Genomic DNA, 18389 nt, shown 5'->3' with positions numbered 1-18389 from the left:
GTCCTCGTTGCTTCGTAGAAGGCTTATGTCCTTATTGCACCACTCGGTGTGCAGAACCTCGAAAGTTGTCTGTGGATGTTGTGAACATCTGACATACACGTTTTGATAACTACGTGATAGTTCAGTAATGTTAAACGGTTTAGAGTTGAGGCACCGAAGACGATTTCGAAACGTCGCGGAACATATGAGATGTTTCGAGGGCTGAAATTGGGATTTCAGGCTCATGCCCACGTCAAGAGGTATAAGACCTCCAACGAGTTTCTTAGCCTCCAAACTAAGGGAGAAAAGCTCAATCGTTGAGCTTGTGCTCAGATTGTCTGAGTACCACAATCACTTGAATCGAGTGGGAGTTAATCTTCCAGATGAGATAGTGATGTTTCTCCAAAGTCATTGCCACCAAGCTGCTAGAGCTTCGTGATGAACTATAACATATCAGGGATAGATATGATGATCCTTGAAATATTCACGATGTTTGACACCGCGAAAGTAGAAATCAAGAAGGAGCATCAATTGTTGATGATTAGTGAAACCACTAGTTTCAAGAAGGGCAAAGGCAAGAAGGGATACTTCATGAAACAACAAATCAGTTGCTGCTCTAGTGAAGAAACCCAAAGTTTGAACCCACCCGAGACTAAGTGCTTCTGTAATGAGGGGAACAGTCATTGAAGCAGAACTACCCTAGATACTTGGTAGATGAGAAGGCTGGCAAGGTCGATAGAGGTATATTCGATATACATTATATTAATGTGTACTTTACTAGTACTCCTAGTAGCACCAGGGTATTAGATACCGGTTTGGTTGCTAAATGTTAGTAACTCGAAATAAAAGCTACGGAACAAATGGAGACTAGCTAAAGGTGAGATGACGATGTGTGTTGGAAGTGTTTCCAAGCTTGATGTGATAAGCATCGCATGCTCCCTCTACCATCGAGATTGGTGTTAAACCTAAATAATTGTTATTTGGTGTTTGCATTGAGCATAGACATGATTGGATCATGTTTATCGCAATATGGTTATTCATTTAAGGAGAATAATGGTTACTCTGTTTATTTGAATAATACCTTCAATGGTCTTGCACCTAAAATAAATGGTTTATTGAATCTCGATCGTAGTGATACACATGTTCATGCCAAAAGATATAAGATAGTAATGATAGTACCACATACTTGTGGCACTGCCACTTGAGTCATATTGGTATAAAACGCATGAAGAAGCTCCATGTTGATGGATCTTTGGACTCACTCGTTTTTGAAAAGATTGAGACATGCGAACCATGTTTATTGGTGTATACGCATGAAGAAACCCCATGTAGATGGTCGTTTGGACTCACTTGATTTTAAATCACTTGAGACATGCAAATCATACCACATGGGCAAGATGACTGAAAAGCCTCGTTTCAGTAAGATGGAACAAGAAAGCAACTTGTTGGAAGTAATACATTTTGATGTGTGCAGTCTAATGAGTGTTGAGGCACGAAGTGGATATCGTTATGTTCTTACTTCACAGATGATTTGAGTAGATTCCGTGTATGTTTACTTGATGAAACACAAATCTGAATTATTGAAAGGTTCAAGTAATTTCAGAGTGAAGTTGAAGATCATCGTGACAAGAGGATAAAATGTCTATGATATGATCATAGAGATGAATATCTGAGTTACGAGTTTGGCACACAGTTAAGACATTGTGGAAATTGTTTCACAACTAATACCGCCTGGAACACCATAGTGTGATGGTGTGTCCGAACATCATAACTGCACCCTATTGGATATAATGCATACCATGATGTCTCTTATCGAATTACTACTATTTTTTATGGGTTAGGCATTAGACACAACCACATTCACTTTAAATAGGGCACCACGCAATTCCGTTAAGACGACACCGTATGAACTATGGTTTAGAGAAACCTAAGTTGTCGCTTCTTAAAAGTTTGGGGCTGCAACGCTTATGTGAAAAGTTTTTGCCTAATAAGCTCGAACCCAAAGCGGATAAATGCATCTTCATAGGACACCCAAAACAGTTGGGTATACCTCCTGTCTCAGTTCCGGAAGCAAAAGGGATTGTTTCTAGAATCGGGTCCTTTCTCGAGGAAAAGTTTCTCTTGAAAGAATTGAGTGGGAGGATGGTGGAGACTTGATGAGGTTATTGAACCATCACTTCAACTAGTGTGTAGCAGGGCACAAGAAGTTGTTCCTATGGCGCCTACACCAATTGAAGTGGAAGCTAATGATAGTGATCATGAAACTTCAGATCAAGTCACTACCAAACCTCGTAGGTTGACAAGGATGCGTACTACTTCAGAGTGGTACTTAATCCTGTCTTGGAGGTCATGTTGCTAGTCAACAATGAACCTAAGAGCTATGGAGAAGCGATGGTGGGCCCGGATTCTGATGAATGGCTCGAGGCCATAAAATCCGAGAGAGGATTCATGTAAGAAAACATAGTATAGACTTTGGAAGAACTACTCGATGGTCGTAAGGCTGTTGAGTACAGATGGATTTTAAAAGGAAGACAGACAATGATGGTAAGTGTCACCATTAAGAAAGCTCGACTTGACGCTAAGATGTTTTCCGACAAGTTCAAGGAGTTGACTACGATGAGACTTTCTCACTCGTAGCGATGCTAAAAGTCTGTTGGAATTATATTAGCAGTTACTGCATTATTTATGAAATCTTGCAGATAGGATGTCAAAACATTGTTTCCTCGATGATTTTCTTGAGGAAAGTTTGTATGTGATACAACCATAAGGTTTTGTCAATCCTAAAAGATGCTAACAAGTATGCAAAGCTCTAGCAATCCTTCTGAGGACTGGAGTAAGCATCTCGGAGTTGGAATTTGATGAGATGATCAAAGATTTTGGGTTTATATAAAGTTTATGAGAAACTTGTATTTCCAAAGAAGTGAGTGGGAGCACTATATCATTTCTGATGAGTAAATGTTGTTGACATATTGTTGATCGGAAATGATGTAGAATTTCTGGAAAGCATATAGGGTTATTTGAAAAGTGTTTTTCAATGGAAAACCTGGATTAAGCTGCTTGAACATTGAGCATCAAGATCTATAAGGATAGATCAAAATCGCTTGATAGTACTTTCAAATGAGTACGCACCGTGACAAGTTTTTAAAGGAGTTCAAAATAGATCGGCAAAGAAGGAGTTCTTGGCTGTGTTATAAGGTGTAAGTATTGAGTAAGACTCAAGACCTGACCACGGCTGAAGAGAGAGAATGGACGAAGGTCGTCCCCTATGCTTCAGACATAGGCTCTACAGTATGCTATGCTGTGTACCGCACCTGAAGTGTGCCTTGCCATGAGTCAGTCAAGGGGTACAAGAGTGATCCAAGAATGGATCACATGACAGCGGTCAAACCTATCCTTAGTAACTAGTGTACTAAGGAATTTTCTCGATTATGGAGGTGGTAAAAGAGTTCGTCGTAAAGGGTTACGCTGATGCAAACTTTGACACTAATCTAGGTGACTCTGAGAAGTAGACCGGATTCATATAGTAGAGCAGTTATTTGGAAAAGTTCCAAATAGCACGTGGTAGCTGCATCTAGGAGATGACATAGATATTTGTAAAGCACACACGGATCTGAAAGGTTCAGACCTGTTGACTAATAAACCTCTCTCACAAGCGAGATATGATCAAATACCATGTGTGTTGGATTCAATGCAATCACATAATGATGTGAACTAGATTATTGACTCTAGTGCAAGTGGGAGACTGTTGGAAATATGCCCTAGAGGCAATAATAAAATGGTTATTATTATATTTCCTTGTTCATGATAATTGTCTATTGTTCGTGCTATAATTGTATTAACTGGAAACCGTAATACATGTGTGAATACATAGACCACGACATGTCCCTAGTGAGCCTCTAGTTGACTAGCTCGTTGATCAATAGATGGTTATGGTTTCCTGACCATGGACATAGGATGTCATTGATAACGGGATCACATCATTAGGAGAATGATGTGATGGACAAGACCCAATCCTAAGCACAGCACAAGATCGTGTAGTTCGTTTGCTAAAGCTTTTCTAATGTCAAGTATCATTTCCTTAGACCATGAGATTGCGCAACTCCTGGATACCATAGGAATGCTTTGGGTGTGCCAAACGTCACAACGTAACTGGGTGGCTATAAAGGTGCACTACGGGTATCTCCGAAAGTGTCTGTTGGGTTGGCACGAATCGAGACTGGGATTTGTCACTCCGTGTAACGGAGAGGTATCTCTGGGCCCACTCGATAGGACATCATCATAATGTGCACAATGTGACCAAGGAGTTGATCACGGGATGATGTGTTATGGAACGAGTAAAGAGACTTGCCGGTAACGAGATTGAACAAGGTATCGGGATACCGACGATCGAATCTCGGGCAAGTACTATACTAGTAGACAAAGGGAATTGTATACGGGATTGATTGAATCCTTGACATCGTGGTTCATCCGATGAGATCATCGTGGAACATGTGGGAGCCAACATGGGTATCCAGATCCCGCTGTTGGTTATTGGCCGGAGAGTTGTCTCGGTCATGTCTGCATGGTTCCCGAACCCGTAGGGTATACACACTTAAGGTTCGATGACGCTAGGGTTATAGGGAATAGATATACGTGGTTACCGAATGTTGTTTGGAGTCCTGGATGATATCCCGGACGTCACGAGGAGTTCCGGAATGGTCCGGAGATAAAGATTTATATATGGGAAGTCATGTTTTGGTCATCGGAAAAGTTTCGGGTGCTATCGGTAACGTACCGGGACCACCGGGAGGGTCCCGGGGGTCCACCAGGTGGGGCCACCGGCCTCAGAGGGCTGCGTGGGCCAAGTGTGGGAGGGTACCAGCCCCAGGTGGGCTGGTGCGCCCCCCCCCCCCCACCAAGGCCCAAGGCGAAGAGAGAAGGGAAAAAGGGGAACCCTAGGCTCAAATGGGCCTAAGGCCCACCTAGTCGTGTGCCCCCACCCCTCTCTCCCCCTTGGCCGCCCCCCTAGATGGGATCTAGGGCTGGCCGCAACCCCTAGGGGTGGATACCTAGGTGGAGGCACAGACCCTCCCTTTCCCCTATATATAGTGGGGGTTTGGGGCTGCCATACACATGAGAACATCTCCCTCTTGGCGCAGCCCTACCCCTCTCCCTCCTTGTCTCTTGCGGTGCTTGGCGAAGCCCTGCTGGAGTACCACGCTCCTCCACCACCACCACGCCGTCGTGCTGCTGCTGGACGGAGTCTTCCCCAACCTCTCCATCTCCCCTTGCTGGATCAAGGCACGGGAGACGTCATCGGGCTGCACGTGTGTTGAACGCGGAGGTGCCGTTGTTCGGCGCTTAGATCGGAATCAACCGCGATCTGAATCGCTACGAGTATGACTCCTTCATCCGCGTTCTTGTAACGCTTCCGCATCACGGTCTTCAAGCGTATGAAGATGCACTCCCCTCTCTCTCGTTGCTAGTATCTCCATAGATTGATCTTGGTGATGCGTAGAAAATTTTGAATTTCTGCTACGTTCCCCAACACTAGGCAACTCGTACATGCACACACTAATACAAACCTAACAATCAATATTATGCTAACAATCTTCCCTTAATCTTGACTTGTCATCTCCTCGTATTCCTTCTGATCTTGACTCGTTGTAGATGCACGACTTGACGATCTTGTCAACGTATGATCCAGACTCCCAGTCACGCTGCCAGGCAACACCATCGGTCACCCCTAACGCAATACATGCCAACGGATCACACACCATCCCATGTAGAGACAGGTCCTCGTTGAAGAGGCTCCCCTTCACTAGTCCTCGTCTCACTACACGCTTGAGCTTGATCTCCACTTCATGTCTTCGCCCTCGGTACTACACCATACTGGACAGCCCTTCGAACATGACACACTTCATATTCAACCGATCTTCGCAGAGACGAGCACTTAGACATGACAACAACGATGACTCATCAACGCGACAACGACCAGTCGCGCTAAGTTGCACGACACCTTGAGACTCCTTTGGACGATGATCTTGATGAGATCCTCTGGCACCACAACTCAGTACCACCGCACCCATCAACGATCATCTTCAACCGCCTTGCCGACGACAGCCTGCCGCCTCCCTCCATGTCGCTCTGTCGAACGACAATCGCCTGATCCTCCTCTTTGCTGCATCTCCCAACGACTTCATTGCCCACCCCGAGGCGCTAGTCGGGTCGCCACCCCGGGGCAAGCACAGCGTCACCTCTGAAAGAACATGCGGTGCCCCCATGTTTGGTTTTGGTAATTGATGACCATCTCTATGGACTAATGGTTGCCTTGAGTTATATGTGAAGGGTTTGTCCATAGGCTTTTCTTGGAGTCCATTTGTTGGTTTCAAGGAGAGTTTGTGATGACCAAGGTGCTATTAAGGAATTATCCAAAGATTGGTCTTACATCATCCAAATGAATAGAGTTGGAAAGATTCAAGGTTGATCAAGACTAAGTACAAAGAGTGTTTCAAGTTGATCAACACACAAAGCATAGAAGATGTACCGAGAGGGATCAACGATCCCATGGTATGGTAAGCATTGTCAATTACGCTTTGTGTACTAACCCATGGTGTTTGTGAGAGTTCTATGTGGGGTTAGGTTATCTTCCATGGGCTTGCGTCAAGAGGAAGATCACATACAACCCATGGAGGATGACATCAAATCAAGGTTGTGTTGTGCAAGTTCAAGTGGAGCATCACGAAGAAATCATGCTTGTAGCTTGCCGTCGATTATGGTATCAATGGACTTGTGAAGATGTGCCAAAGAGTGGCTCACCCATAGTGGAGTATGGGGGAGCAATCAACTAGTCTTCATCGAGCGAATGCAATCAAGAAAGGTGGTCCAACTTGAGGGAGTCAAGATCGTCATCATCTAGCTCAAGTGGATTTTGTGCAACGGAAAGGTTTTCCCTTGATAGGTTTTATATTTTACTGGTCTCATGGTGATAGTTTGGAGACCGGGTTATAGGATCGATAGTCGTACTATCAAGGGGGGCCCTCAAGTGAGTAGCTTGATCGTATCGTTCGTCGAGAGCTCAAACCATTGCATCCTTGCATCATGTTTCTTGGTTCTTGTTTGATTCTTTTTGTGAGTCTTAGAGCTTATGCTCATCTTGATGACAAGCTTGAGTTCATCGAAAACGGAGTTTGCATGCGTCTTCGATGATGTTTTCGGTGTTGGAGGTTTTACCGGTCTTATCTGAGGAAGGGTTCTCACAATTTTCTTTTGGGCCTTTTCTCATTTGCTTATTATTGGTACTTCTATCAAGATTGTATTAGCCCTTGTCGCTAGCTTTCCAACAAACTTGGTTTCATCGAATTCGGAGTCCGTTTGCAGAAGTTGTGGTAGTTTTGGTGTTCTGGAAAGGCTGCAGCGGTACTACTGCGGGTAGGAGCGGAAGTAATTTTTTACTACCGCTTGGAGCAGTACTACCGCGGCTACTTCCGTGGATACTTCCGCTCGGGACCAAAAACTCATCACAAGTCCAGCGGTGATAGGCGCGGATGTAATTTTTTAGTACCGCTCGCAAGCAGTAGTACCACTACCCTTAGCAGTAGTACCACTACCCCCAGCGGTAGTACCATGAGGTCAAGCGGTACTACCGCTCTGACGGTTCTTCTGGCCTTTTTGCCTCCTCGCTGTTGTGTTTCGAAGGGGTACTACCGCCCTAGCGGTAGTACCGCTCCTTGGAGCAGTAGTACCTGTAAGTGCATCTAGTGCCACCCCTAGTTGGTTTTGGAGTATTGACGACAAAGTTGGTTGAGGGACTAGTGTGTTTGTGAGAATTGCAGGATAACGCAGGTAGTGTCCCTCATTGATTCGGTTTACCTACCGGAGATGACCCCTAAAAATGTATGAAGACATTGAAGACAATGGTGCTATGTGAAGATATTCACATTGAAGACTATGACGAGAGAAGACATTGAGCGAAGACTATGGAGCGCGAAGACTGTGTTGTTTTGTTGTTTCCTTTTCTTCTTTGTTGAGTCATAGGAACCACCGTACTGTTAAGTGGGGTCCAAGGGAACAAAGTCAGAGTGACTGAAGTGATGCTCAACCCAAATCCTATGTCTTCGAGCGAAGACAATGAGAGCAAATCTTATCCAGAGCTAGATGAGTCAGCTTTGCTTGTAGCCCAAGAAAAGTTGTCGTGTGTGTTTGAAATCTGACCGTTGGAACACATGTCAGTTCCTTAGTGACCTAGGGTCATTTCGGACATATCAGGTCGGGTTGCCTTGTGGCTATAAATAGCCCACCCCCTACACCATAAATTGGTGGCTGCTCAGAGTTAGTTTACGGCTTTTGTCGTTTTGAGAGCAACCCACCTCGAAGCCTTTGAGAGAGAAATCCTTGCGAGGACAAAGCCCAAACACTCACAGCCAAAGAGTGTTAGGCATCACTGAAGTCTTTCTGTCTGTGTGACCTGAAGACTTATTACACTTGAGGACTGTGTATCCTCCAGCCGGTTAGGCGTCGCGTTCTGAGCATCCAAGAGTCATTGTGGATTGCCGGTGAACGAAGTCTGTGAAGGTTCGGAAGTCTACCTTGAAGACTTACCAGAGTGATTGGGCGAGGACTGTGTGTCCTTAGCTCAAGGGGAATAAGGTGAAGACGCGGTCTTCTGAGTTGAATCTCAGCCTCCCTAACCAGACGTACAGTTGTCACAGCAACTGGAACTGGTCCAACAAATCACGTGTCTTCATCAAGTGACTGGTTCTATCCCTTCCCTCCTTTACTTGAGTTTGTCTTCGTGAAGTCTTTGCTTATTTGTCTTATCTGTTTGACTTCATCGCTTGACTCCTATTGTTGATTGGCTTCATACTATCTTCCATCCTGATCCTTACTACCTTGCTACTATTAGTCTTTGTACGTTCACATTATTGCATACTTGACTATGGCTTGCTTGTTGTAGTTTATCTTCCGCTGCATATCAATTAGGTCATTTCTATTGTTTGTCTTTGAAACTTCCATGTTTTGAAGACTTTGATAAAAATCGCCTATTCACCCCCCCTCTAGTCGATAACTAGCACTTTCAGTACCGCTCTATGCGGACTGTGAGCATAACGGTTGGATTTTTCCCCACCTATAAAAGGGGGTCTTCTTCCCCGTTGAGTCTTATCCTTTGAGCTCGTGTTCTTCCCCCATTGTTGACCTTCTTCGAGCTTGCTAACTCTCAATCCCTCCATGGATTCTTGCTAGTTTTTGAGGGAAAAGAGAGAGGAGATCTAGATCCACATTTCCACCAATCACTTTCTCCTCTATGTGAGGGGAACTCCTTGGATCTAGATCTTGGAGTTCTTTGTGTTCTCCTTCTTGTTCTTCCTCTCCTTTTCTTCCCTAGCATTAGTTGCTTCGGTGGGATTTGAGAGAGAAGGACTTGGGCACTCCGTGTGCCCTTGCCATTGCATCTGGTGCATCGGTTTGAGTTCTCCATGGTGATACGTGGAAGTTACAAGTTGAGAAGCCTATTACTCTTGGGTGCTTGGTGCCCTTGAGCTTGTTCCTCTTGGGTGCTTGGGCGCCCTAGACGGTTGGTGGTGTTCGGAGCTCAATCATTGTGGTGTAAAGCTCCGGGCAAGCATCGGGGTCTCCAATTACGTTGTGGAGATCGCCCCGAGCAATTTGACGGGTACCGGTGACCGCCCCCAAGGGTTGCCAAACTGTACGGGTTCGGTGACCGCCCCCAAGGGTTGCCATTTGTACGGGTTCGGTGACCGCCCTTAAGGGTCCCTTAGTGGAATCACGGCACCTTGCATTGTGCGAGGGCGTGAGGAGATTACGGTGGCCCTAGTGGCTTCTTGCGGAGCATTGTGCCTCCACACCGCTCCAAACGGAGATTAGCATCCGCAAGGGTGTGAACTTCGGGATACATCATCGTCTCCGCGTGCCTCGGTTATCTCTTACCCGAGCCCCTTTACTTATGCACTTTACTTTGTGATAGCCGTAGTGTTCCTTGTTATATATCTTGCTATCACATAGTTGTTTATCTTGCTTAGCATAACTTGTTGGTGCACATAGGTGAGCCTAGTTGTTTTAGGTTTTGTGCTTGACAAATTAACCGTTAGGTTTATTCCGCATTTGTTCAAGCCTAAACCGTGATTATTTTAAAGCGCCTATTCACCCCCCCCCCTCTAGGCGACATCCACGATCTTTCAATTGGTATCAGAGCCTCGTATCTCTTTGTTGGGCTTAACCGCCTAGAGAGTAAAGATGTCGACTAGGGGATTAGGATTCTCTGACACTCTTAGTTTCGATGGCACAAATTTTGATGTTTGGGTAATTCGCATGCTTAACCTCTTTAGGGTCATGGACCCAAATTTAGAGCGAATTGTAGATATGGGTTTTTCTCCTCCAAAGGATCCCCAAATATTATCTTTAGAGGATGAGAAAAACTCTTATCTCAATGCTCAAGCTTCTAATGTGCTTTTCGATGCTTTGAGCAATGTAGTTATATTTCAACTCATGTCGTTCCGGGATGCTCATGAGTTATGGACAAAGCTTCAATATAAATATGGTGTGTCCAAGATTTGTGGGGATGATTGTTCTCCATCCACCTCTGGTCGTATTGTCTTCTCAACTTCTTCTACTTCACCTACATGTGGTTTGCCACAAGGTAATGATATGGTGAGTAGTGTTGGTCATTGCAATGATGATAGTATGCTTATTGTGGATGATCCTTCATCACTATATTATTGCAATGCTTCATCTTTGGACTCTAGCACTTCGAGCACTCCAAATGTTTCACATGCTTGTGTTGATAGTCCTTGCATATCATGTACAAATTTCTTGACTAAATCTCATGATGATATGCTTGTTATGTCTTGTTGCCATGATAAAAATGCATGTATTTCCTCGAGTTGTTGTGCTAACAATGTAGAGGAAACCCAACACTCCATGGAACGAGATGTGGTCTTGAATGGTGCTTCAAGGGATCCTACATCATCATCTATTTCTTTTTGCCTTATGGCTAAGGCGTCAAAGGTATCTCCTACTTTGTACCCCAATATGTCTCTTGATGATGATGTTGATGCTAATGATGATGAGGATAATGATGAAGAGAATGATAATGTTGCCTCCTTAAAAACTAAGGGGAAATGATTTTTAAAGCTCTTCATAAAAATAAAATTGCTCGTTCCAACTTCATGGAAATAATGTCCATTGCCATTGATGGCAAGAAATACATTGAGGAGTTGGAATCTCATCTAGAGAAGCATGAGGTCACCATTGAGAAAATGGAAGCTCATGGGCGTGATTACGCTAATGAGATTGCGGACCTCTCTCAAGCTCTTGAACTTGAACAAACCACCAAGGAATCTCTTGAGGAGACTTTTTCTCTAGAATTATCTAGAGTGAAGGAATCTAATGATAGAGCTCTTGAGGTGGGAAATGTTTTTGAAACTAAAAATGCTAAGCTTGAAGTTGCTCATGCTAGACTCCTTGAGGATTTTGAGCACCTCGAAAATGGCTCAAGGGTCATCAAGGGTGAGCTCATCAAACTCACCGAGTCTCATGCTCAACTTGAAGCTTCTTATTTAAAAGAGCTTGCCAAGTTGCCTTCTCCTCTTGTTGTTAATGATGATGCTTGTGCTACTAATTCTATTACTTGTGAAGCATCCATTTTGAAGGAGAATGTTGAGCTACGGGCTCAACTTGAGGTGCTATCTTGCAATTATGGGAAATTGGAAGAAAGTCATGAAAAGCTCTCAAGCTCTCATGATGATCTTCTAGTATCCCATAGTGTGCTAAAGATAGCTCATGAGGCCATGATTGCTAAGGTAACATCTAGTGAGCCTCATGTGGATACTAGCACTACTTCTAGTCAAAATAGTATATTGCCATGTGTTAGTCCTTGTAATTCATCTACTCAAAATGTTAGTACATCTCGTGATGAATTGCTTTCCTTGCCTTGTTGCTCTAATGATGAAGCTTATACTTCCTCTAGTACTTGTGTTGAGACTAACCATGTCGAGGAAATCAAAGAGCTCAAGGCCCAAGTCACTTCTTTGAAGAAAGACTTGGAAAAGTGTCATGAAGGGAAATCCACACTAAACAATATCTTGAGTGTGCAAAAATCCCCCAATGACAAAGGTGGACTTGGATTCAACTCCAATAAGAAGAAGAAGTCCAAGATGAACAAAAAGAAGGGCCAATAACAAGTCAAGAATTCGGCCAAGATTGTTTGCTTCAAGTGCAAAGTAGAAGGGCATCATGTTAGATCTTATCCATTGAAGAAGAAGGCCATTAGTGTCAAGCAACAAGGGAAGAGGGCACAAGTTCAATCTCATGCTCAACCTCAAGTTGAAGAAAGGCCACTTCCAAAGAAGACTCAAGCTAATGCTTCTCTTGTGGAAAAATCAAGTGAGAAGAAAATGAAGAGTAGACGCTGCAACTTATGTCGTGAGAAAGGTCACGTCGCTTATTCATGCACTAGTGGTAACTTATCCAACCCAATTATTATTGATGATATATGTTCTCTTGGGAAGGATAAGGTTGGCAATGTGTTTGCCAAGTTTGTTGGTACTCAAAGTGGTGTCAAGAAAAGAACCATTTGGGTAGCCAAGCCTATTGTGACTAACCTCTTAGGACCCAACTTGGTTGGGGACCAACAAGCTCAAACTTGATCAATAGGTGTTTTTGGAGGTCATTGGAGACTTGGCTACATTATGAAGAATTAAGGGGACTTCATCTTTCTTGTTGTCTCAAGCCAAGTCAATTGGGTTGTCAAGTTTCTATCTTATATCCAATGTGCCTCCTTGCAGTAACTTGTACTTAGATTGTTTACATTGAAAGTTACTTGCCCCTTTGCATGTTTTGGTTTCGTTCCTTGCATGTGTTTGTATATGTTGTGCTTCCAACTTGATTATCTTGAGCAATCAAGTTTATGTATGTTGGTTTGCACATCATGTACGTGTTGTGTCATGCGTTGAGCCTTTTGCATCTTGTTCATTTATTAGTTGGCTCTTGTGAGAGATTAATGGAATATCCCAATATGGGGGAGTGATGTGCTTTGTGCACCTCACAATCCTATATATGTGTGTACATGAGTAATACCATCTAGTATTGATATTTCAAGATTATCTAGTCGCTATGTGGTATGTCTTCTCATGAGAAATTCAAATTCTAAATTGTCCATTAATTATCTCTTGTTGGATCGTTATTTTTCCTCTTGTTTATCTTTAATTGGTATCACATTATGGAGGGAGTAATATGCTATGTGTATATTACTAGCCTAGAAAATGTGTACATTTGAGATATTTTCACCTACAATTGATATTGTAAATTATCTTGTTCCTAGGTGGAATGTTAGCTCAACAAGTTGCAATTTGCTTTTTGTTTGGTGTGAAGATGATGTCGGATATCCTTGCTATCTACCACCGGAAATTATTTCCAAATACTCCTTGTCTTTTGACAATTGGTACTCACTTATGTGTGGTAGAAATTATTGATCATCTTTACATTGGCCTGTGCTTTTATTTGCTTTATCTCTTGCCTAGTATTGTGTCAACTCCCATTGTATTCCATACCACTTGTGGATCTTGTTAATTTCGTGACCTTGTCTAGTGTTTTCTAGATATAGTGAAAGTGGTGATCCTACCTTGTGCATTTTGTATTCAAATGCAAATTCTCTATAATGCACTAGTCTTGGGGAGCTATCCTATTCTCTATAAAACACTCTCTTGTGATCCTTATCAAGTGTGTGTTTGTGGAAGGCAAGCCGTTTCTTTTTGGTACTTTGTACCATCATGAAACTTTGTAGAGGGCTTGGTTTGTTTGGAACCATTCTCTCTTTTGGGAGTTTGACATCTTTCTTTTTGAGTGTATCAATGGATATCTCATTCCTTGATGTATCTTTTATGGATATCCTCCAAGTGTTGATTTATTCATTTGGTATCTTTTATTCGCTTGGTATTTCTTTGTCTTTTGGTCTCGGTCCTTGAAAGTCTTGAGCATGCATATTTACTTCTTGTAGTTTCTTTGGCATGCTTTCTTTCTTTGACCCAATAGATAGGGAAAACTCCACCAAGTCTCAAATTGGATGAGATGTGCATAAAATTCATTTCCTTCTCTATATGCACATATTTATGTGGAGTTTGTCCTATGTATATTGGTGTTTCTAACTCTTTGGTCCCAATGAGTTTGGGTACCATTTTGTTTGTGTTGTTGTTCTAGGAACAAGTGGAGATGCATTGGATGCTCGGCTCACTCACAAGAAAGGTGTTGTCACCATGTGCTTATTGGAGTCAAGCTAGGATGATCAATGAACTACTTTGTACCTTCAATTGGTATCTACTGCATCCTTCCAATGTTATCTCGGTAACAAGTATCTTCATATACTTCATGCACACATTTCTTTCCTTGTGTAGGTTGTATCATGGCATGTTATCCATTCTTTCTTGTGATACTTGTTTCCTTTCTCAAAGAATCCCAACAATGATGTCTTGTTGCTAGTTGTGATGTCTTTGATGTTCGTGTGGTTGGAATTCATTTATATACAATAAGACCATATCTATCCATGTGCTATGCTCTCCAGCAAATATCTTATTGGTATATGTATGACTTCCTTTTGGATATCTTGTTCCTTCATGTTGTAACTATTTCGGGTGTACATCCTTCTCTGTAGATATATATATATATATATATATATATATATATATATATATATATATCATGATTTCGTCTACCTAGAACATTATACACTTGAGAGAAATTACATCTCTAGATGATATCCTTTCTTTCACGTCCACCTTGTCTCTCTTTTGTTATTTCTTTGGTGGCTCCGTGAAAGCCTTTGCCTTGAGTGCGTGTCGTATCTCATTGCATCTTGATGCACTCTTGTGTGGTGAAGATTTTTTTTCCTCATGCTTATCTCTACGAGGCTTTTGCCATCTTAATTGGTATCCCTCGTCTTGATGAGGAATTCATCTTCTTTCTTCACCATGGGTGGTCGCAAGCTTTGTTGCTAATTCTCTTTTTAGTGAGCTTGTGAACCCATTTGCTAGTTGGGTGTGTGTGGGAAGGACATGTCATGCACCGTGTATCTCATTTATCCAAGACTATGTTGATGCTTATGCTCATCCTTACATTAGTCTTCTCAAGTGCATTGCCTTGACTCACACACATCATTTTGGTTGAGCACTTTCTTAAGTTGCATCTTTTACTTGTTTCTCAACCATGTGTTTGTTCCAAGTACTAGGCTTTGTTTCCTATATGCTCACTTGCACTTGTTGTAAGTTTCTATTGATTTTGGGGGAGCTACGATCATATTTTGTGCACTTTGTATCCAAATACAAATATTCTTATGCGTGCACAAATCATGGGGAGCTTCTCTAGTTTCTTTAGAACACTCCTTTGCTCATATCATAACATCCTTTATTCATGTGGGTCGTAGGATCTTTGGTCTAGTTGGTTAAATTGATATCCTTTGATTGCTTCCTTCAATTGGTATCGTTTGATTGCTTGAGTGCTTATTTCTCTCTTTGTTATGCCTTTGTAGCATATCATTCTTTTGGCAATCTTTGGGCCTCAATATAGTTTGTCTTCCTCCAAGTATTTACCGTTGGATATGTGTATTGCATTCCACTCTCAAGTTGAGAAATACACAATTTATGGAGGAACACAAGTTATATTGGCCTTATAAGCCTTTCGCTCATTTTGGCAATCGATGCCAATGGGGGAGAAGTTTCAGAGAGTTTTGTGGAGAAGTTTAGAGAGTCATCTCTTCTTACTTTAGTTTTGTTCCTAAGCTTTTGCATCTCATGCACATACATTATTGTTGCATGGTATGGTGATGCATAATTCCTTATATAAACTCTCTTGAAAGTGATTGTCATTAATTACCAAAATGGGGGAGATTGAAAGAACATGTGGTGCCCCCATGTTTGGTTTTGGTAATTGATGACCATCTCTATGGACTAATGGTTGCCTTGAGTTATATTTGAAGGGTTTGTCCATAGGCTTTTCTTGGAGTCCATTTGTTGGTTTCAAAGAGAGTTTGTGATGACCAAGGTGCTATTAAGTAATTATCCAAAGATTGGTCTTACATCATCCAAATGAATAGAGTTGGAAAGATTCAAGGTTGATCAAGACTAAGTACAGAGTGTTTCAAGTTGATCGACACACAAAGCATAGAAGATGTACCGAGAGGGATCAAGTGATCCCATGGTATGGTAAGCATTGTCAATTACGCTTTGTGTACTAACCCATGGTGTTTGTGAGAGTTCTATGTGGGGTTAGGTTATCTTCCATGGGCTTGCGTCAAGAGGAAGATCACATACAACCCATGGAGGATGACATCAAATCAAGGTTGTGTTGTGCAAGTTCAAGTGGAGCATCACGAAGAAATCATGCTTGTAGCTTACCGTTCATTATGGTATCAATGGACTTGTGAAGATGTGCCAAAGAGTGGCTCACCCATAGTGGAGTATGGGGGAGCAATCAACTAGTCTTCATCGAGGGAATGCAATCAAGAAAGGTGGCCCAACTTGAGGGAGTCAAGATCGTCATCATCTAGCTCAAGTGGACTTTGTGCAACGCAAAGGTTTTCCCTTGATAGGTTTTATATTTTACTAGTCTCATGGTGGTAGTTTGGAGACCGGGTTATAGGATCGATAGCCGTACTATCAAGGGGGGCTCTCAAGTGAGTAGCTTGATCGTATTGTTTGTCGAGAGCTCAAACCATTGCATCCTTGCATCATGTTTCTTGGTTCTTGTTTGATTCTCTTTGTGAGTCTTAGAGCTTATGGTCATCTTGATGACAAGCTTGAGTTCATCAAAAACGGAGTTTGCATGCGTCTTCGATGATGTTTTCGGTGTTGGAGGTTTTACCGGTCTTATCCGAGGAAGGGTTCTCACCATTTTCTTTTGGGACTTTTCTCATTTGCTTATTATTGGTACTTCTATCAAGATTGTGTTAGCCCTTGTCGCTAGCTTTTCAACAAACTTGGTTTCGTCGAATTTGGAGTCCGTTTGCAGAAGTTGTGGTAGTTTTGGTGTTCTCGAAAGGCTGCAGCGGTACTACCGCGGGTAGGAGCGGAAGTAATTTTTTACTACCGCTTGGAGCAGTACTACCGCGGCTACTTCCGTGGCTATTTCCGCTCGTGGCCAAAAACTCGTCACAAGTCCAGCGGTGGTAGGCACGGATGTAATTTTTTAGTACCGCTCGCAAGCAGTAGTACCGCTACCCTTAGCAGTAGCACCGCTACCCCCAGCGGTAGTACCGTGAGGTCAAGCGGTACTACCGCTCCGACGGTTCTTCTGGCCTTTTTGCCTCCTCGCTGTTGTGTTTTGAAGGGATACTACCGCCCTAGCGGTAGTACCGCTCCTTGGAGTGGTAATACCGCTCTGTGCGGGCTGTGAGCATAACGGTTGGATTTTTCCCCACCTATAAAAAGGGGTCTTCTTCCCCATTGAGTCTTATCCTTTGAGCTCGTGTTCTTCCCCCATTGTTGACCTTCTTCGAGCTTACTAACTCTCAATCCCTCCATGGATTCTTGCTAGTTTTTGAGGGAAAAGAGAGAGGAGATCTAGATCCACATTTCCACCAATCACTTTCTCCTCTATGTGAGGGGAACTCCTTGGATCTAGATCTTGGAGTTCTTGGTGTTCTCCTTCTTGTTCTTCCTCTCCTTTTCTTCCCTAGCATTAGTTGCTTCGGTGGGATTTGAGAGAGAAGGACTTGGGCACTCCATGTGCCCTTGCCATTGCATTTGGTGCATCGGTTTGAGTTCTCCATGGTGATACGTGGAAGTTACAAGTTGAGAAGCCTATTACTCTTGGGTGCTTGGTGCCCTTGAGCTTGTTCCTCTTGGGTGCTTGGGCGCCCTAGACGGTTGGTGGTGTTCGGAGCTCAATCATTGTGGTGTAAAGCTCTGGGCAAGCGTCGGGGTCTCCAATTAGGTTGTGGAGATCGCCCCGAGCAATTTGACGGGTACCGGTGACCGCCCCTAAGGGTTGTCAAAGTGTACGGGTTCGGTGACTGCCCCCAAGGGTTGCCATTTGTACGGGTTCGGTGACCGCCCTCAAGGGTCCCTTAGTGGAATCACGGCACCTTGCATTGTGCGAGGGCGTGAAGAGATTACGGTGGCCCTAGTGGCTTCTTGGGGAGCATTGTGCCTCCACACCGCTCCAAACGAAGATTAGCATCCGCAAGAGTGTGAACTTCGGGATACATCGTCGTCTCCGCGTGCCTCGGTTATCTCTTACCCGAGCCCCTTTACTTATGCACTTTACTTTGTGATAGCCGTAGTGTTCCTTGTTATATATCTTGCTATCACATAGTTGTTTATCTTGCTTACCATAACTTGTTGGTGCACATAGGTGAGCCTAGTTGTTTTAGGTTTTGTGCTTGACAAATTAACCGTTAGGTTTATTCCGCATTTGTTCAAGCC

The sequence above is a fragment of the Triticum aestivum genome, chromosome 4B (assembly GCF_018294505.1).
Source record: "Triticum aestivum cultivar Chinese Spring chromosome 4B, IWGSC CS RefSeq v2.1, whole genome shotgun sequence".
In the NCBI taxonomy this organism is placed as follows: domain Eukaryota; kingdom Viridiplantae; phylum Streptophyta; class Magnoliopsida; order Poales; family Poaceae; genus Triticum; species Triticum aestivum.
The sequence above is the reverse complement of the archived record's forward strand: the minus strand, read 5'-3'. Positions refer to the sequence as shown.